At 53.5% G+C, this 5,000-nt stretch overlaps 1 non-coding gene across 1 annotated transcript in view; it reads left to right on the forward strand.

Annotated features, from left to right (window-relative positions):
• Nucleotides 1–4,852: 4,852 nt before the first annotated feature.
• The window catches only part of LOC124592516, a 1,910-nt gene continuing 1,762 nt past the window's right edge, over nt 4,853–5,000 (forward strand). Inside the window, exon 1 of the ribosomal RNA XR_006977478.1 lies at nt 4,853–5,000. This exon is cut by the window's right edge and continues 1,762 nt beyond it. This is a non-coding gene — a ribosomal RNA (small subunit ribosomal RNA).

The following is a 5,000-nucleotide window of genomic DNA, read 5'->3' on the forward strand; positions in this document are numbered from 1 at the left end:
ATCTATGCGAATCTGACAACACTACGTCCGCCATGTCGAGCGCACCGCAAAACATACCGCCATCTGTAGGTCTCCCGCAACATGACCTCCTGCAACGACGATACCGTCATCTATGAGACGCCAAGCCGACTAAGACAGCGATGGGCCCACAGTGCCCTTCTTTCGACCCCACCCCAACGCCAGCGCCTCTGCCGCACGAAGTCGTGGACCGGCAATCACTCCACCTGCACCCGTTCGTGCCCCACCCCAACCGCCCAACTCGCAACTCCAGCGGATGAACGGCGGACTTTGCTCGCACTCGCAATGTGCAATCCACCCCTATAACGTGCGTTTCATGAAGAGTTATGTCCAATATGCGACATTCCCGCTGTCCATATACATGAGCTGCGAGCTGTACCACGTACGAGCTACAGACGCGATCGCGTTGCTCGCTGTACGAATGCAGATGCTCAGCGGCAGCTAGGAGGCGCTCCATCCATGTCGGTACCGGTGAGCGTTGCACTCGCAGTCGCAAAAACGTACGGCAAGTATATTACTCGGAAGAGTCAATGACAGTCCAAGCCCCCCTGCGTGGGAAGAGTCTTCCTAGGCCATGACCCACCGGAAGGGCGCAGCGTCCCCCACCCCAGACATGTGACGTCAGACTATCGGTATTGACGACTAGACTGATTCCTTATAATCATTTGCCATACACCGGTGGAAGCTGCCGAGACGAGTAACTACATAGCGGGCTCGCCGTGTCACTAATGTACAGAGATACAATAGTTTCGACTGGAACCGGATTAAACGTATACACGGCGCTGATTAGTAATAGATAGAGCCATCAGAATACAGATAATGTATAGACCTGTCCGTATACATGCTGAAAGACTCTGCTCACAATCACACGTCAGCCAGACACTCTTATCACGCACTACTCTCTGCCTGTAACAGGCACACAGACAATATGTAAGCACCAGCATGGAACAACACCCAGTGCATCCTCTCTGCCACATTAGACAATCCACACTATCATAACCAGACCGGGAGGTCCACTCGGAAAACAGAATATCCCACCCTTCCGACAACCACCATTGCTCAGCTAAGCCACCAACACCCACACATGTCCCAGACAGGGGTGCACCCAACATCACAATACTGCCTCCTGTCACACCACACAAACAATGGCAGGAATGAAAGACACAGGTCTGCCACAAGCATGGAATCAGAGCGCCGCCTGTTATGAGCCAAAGGTGCACCCTGACGTGGCAAATCAGATGATGCCGCAGTCATTTACTTACGATAATCACAATCAACAAACCGGGCCCCCCCCCCCCCCCCAAGTGCCTTAACCTAACCCGTATTGTACCTTAACCTAACCCGTATTGTACCTTAACCTAACCCGTATTGTACCTTAACCTAACCCGTATTGTACCTTAACCTAACCCGTATTGTACCTTAACCTAACCCGTATTGTACCTTAACCTAACCCGTATTGTACCTTAACCTAACCCATATTGTACCTTAACCTAACCCATATTGTACCTTAACCTAACCCATATTGTACCTTAACCTAACCCATATTGTACCTTAACCTAACCCATATTGTACCTTAACCTAACCCATATTGTACCTTAACCTAACCCATATTGTACCTTAACCTAACCCATATTGTACCTTAACCTAACCCATGTTGCGCCTTAACCTAACCCATGTTGCGCCTTAACCTAACCCATGTTGCGCCTTAACCTAACCCATGTTGCGCCTTAACCTAACCCATGTTGCGCCTTAACCTAACCCATGTTGCGCCTTAACCTAACCCATGTTGCGCCTTAACCTAACCCATGTTGCGCCTTAACCTAACCCATGTTGCGCCTTAACCTAACCCATGTTGCGCCTTAACCTAACCCATGTTGCGCCTTAACCTAACCCATGTTGCGCCTTAACCTAACCTATGTTGCGCCTTAACCTAACCTATGTTGCGCCTTAACCTAACCTATGTTGCGCCTTAACCTAACCTATGTTGCGCCTTAACCTAACCTATGTTGCGCCTTAACCTAACCTATGTTGCGCCTTAACCTAACCTATGTTGCGCCTTAACCTAACCTATGTTGCGCCGTAACCTAACCTATGTTGCGCCGTAACCTAACCTATGTTGCGCCATAACCTAACCTATGTTGCGCCTTAACCTAACCTATGTTGCGCCTTAACCTAACCTATGTTGCGCCTTAACCTAACCTATGTTGCGCCGTAACCTAACCTATGTTGCGCCTTAACCTAACCTATGTTGCGCCTTAACCTAACCTATGTTGCGCCTTAACCTAACCTATGTTGCGCCTTAACCTAACCTATGTTGCGCCTTAACCTAACCTATGTTGCGCCTTAACCTAACCTATGTTGCGCCTTAACCTAACCTATGTTGCGCCTTAACCTAACCTATGTTGCGCCGTAACCTAACCTATGTTGCGCCTTAACCTAACCTATGTTGCGCCTTAACCTAACCTATGTTGCGCCGTAACCTAACCTATGTTGCGCCTTAACCTAACCTATGTTGCGCCTTAACCTAACCTATGTTGCGCCTTAACCTAACCTATGTTGCGCCTTAACCTAACCTATGTTGCGCCTTAACCTAACCTATGTTGCGCCTTAACCTAACCTATGTTGCGCCTTAACCCAACACACGTTGGGCCTTAACCCAACACACGTTGGGCCTTAACCCAACACACGTTGGGCCTTAACCCAACACACGTTGGGCCTTAACCCAACACACGTTGGGCCTTAACCCAACACACGTTGGGCCTTAACCCAACACACGTTGGGCCTTAACCCAACACACGTTGGGCCTTAACCCAACACACGTTGGGCCTTAACCCAACACACGTTGGGCCTTAACCCAACACACGTTGGGCCTTAACCCAACACACGTTGGGCCTTAACCCAACACACGTTGGGCCTTAACCCAACACACGTTGGGCCTTAACCCAACACACGTTGGGCCTTAACCCAACACACGTTGGGCCTTAACCCAACACACGTTGGGCCTTAACCCAACACACGTTGGGCCTTAACCCAACACACGTTGGGCCTTAACCCAACACACGTTGGGCCTTAACCCAACACACGTTGGGCCTTAACCCAACACACGTTGGGCCTTAACCCAACACACGTTGGGCCTTAACCTGCTCTGTAATTGTCATACGACGCGTTAAATTAGTGTAGTGTTGCCTAACTGCAACCCCCGCAATATAGTTTGCTACTCGCACTGCCCGGTCCCCAGAGTATCGCTTCATGTTAAACACCTTGCAGCTATACACTGTAATGCGGATGGCGGCAGGACGTACATGCTCAATGCCCTTCGCAGTTGTTCATTGGCATTCGCATGGCGAAGCACAGCCTACGTTGTGGTACGGCTTGTGGCAACTGTCCGCTGATGTTGTACGTCCAAATCACACACTGTACCGCACATTGGTCCTCATGTACTGAATGATACATCGTGGTACATGTGTGACCGTACCACGACTGCGCCAACAACGGCGAACCATACGGTCCAAATATTGTGCACTCAGCTACGTGTCGTCTCCCTATAAGAGCTGGATTGCAGTATGGTATGCCGTGGATGGCGATCAGCATGAGCCGTCTGTTGATGTAGTGGCGCGTGTTGTCAGACGTAGTCGTCTCTTCTCACACACCGTGATAGCATGGTGCACTGCGTTCCACATCTGCGACATGCGACAGAGGCCGGTTGACAGTCGTTCGCGCAATGGACATCGCATACGTACGGGGGCCACCTTCCACGTGTTCGCGAAGCGTGCACATGTTGTTGCGTGTATGTGGGCAGACATAGTGTGTCGTGACACCTGACACAGGCATGCAACAATCGTTGAATTTGCAAATGGCGATGGACGTCTACGTTTGCTGGTGACGTTACGCAAATGAAGAACTGGTAAACCGTTGTGGTGCGGTTGTTCTCGCTAGAGGTGAATCAGTGATGGCGACGATCGGTTGAGCTACCAACCGGTTGTTTCAGCGATACCCACCATGCCCACGAACGTGAATGGCATGTGGGTGTGAAGCGATACGCGGCGGTGGCTGGGTGGGACCGTCCCCGGCCGGTGAGGGGGGGCCTTCCGGCGTGCTGGCCGCGCGGTGCGTGGGCGCACGCGCTACAGCCGGCTGGTGGGGGCGGCCAGTGGCAGGCGCGCCGGCCGACGGAGGCGGCAGGCGGCGCAGCTGCGCGCCGGCGCACCCTGCACGCGGCGCCGTGCGGCCAAAGTAGGTCCTCGCGGGCCCGGTGCGAAGCGCGGTGGACATCTGCAGTGTGCTGGTCCGATTGAGGACTGTGTGCGCTGAGGATGCGCCGCCGCCCGGCGCTCGGCGCCGCGACGCCGTCTGCTGCTCGGTCGCCTCTGCGGTTCTCGCAGGTGGATTGTATCGCAGCTGTGCGGACGTGTTGGCGCGTGCGCTGTGCTGGGAGAGTTCGCTTCGGCACCCAAGTGGGGCTTTTGTCCTTCTGTGGCGCTGGCGTTGGAGCTGCCGGCCACCGTAGGTGGCGCGTGTTGTCTCCCGCCGGCAATGCCACGACAGCACGCTCCCGGGCCTCTGTCGGCAGCGGCAAGCTCAGTTGGGAGCACGGGTGGTCGCACCTAAAGCGTCTACTCGCCAAACTCCGGGCGATTGCGCCTCTCTCGAACCCGACCAAGTACTTAGGACGGCGCTGCGCGCCGCCGGGACCTGAGAGGGTTTCGAGGTGTATTGTGCAGGGGAGCTCAGCCTCCTCCTGTTTGCAGAATAATTGAGCGGACGCTTGCGTGTTCGCGCGGGCCCCCGGGACACACTCCCGGGCGGCCGGCTGCTCAGCTCTAGTTGACGCAGCTCCCTGGTTGATCCTGCCAGTAGTCATATGCTTGTCTCAAAGATTAAGCCATGCATGTCTCAGTACAAGCCGCATTAAGGTGAAACCGCGAATGGCTCATTAAATCAGTTATGGTTCCTTAGATCGTACCCACGTTACTTGGATAACT

Source organism: Schistocerca americana, unplaced genomic scaffold (genome assembly GCF_021461395.2).
Source record: "Schistocerca americana isolate TAMUIC-IGC-003095 unplaced genomic scaffold, iqSchAmer2.1 HiC_scaffold_936, whole genome shotgun sequence".
In the NCBI taxonomy this organism is placed as follows: domain Eukaryota; kingdom Metazoa; phylum Arthropoda; class Insecta; order Orthoptera; family Acrididae; genus Schistocerca; species Schistocerca americana.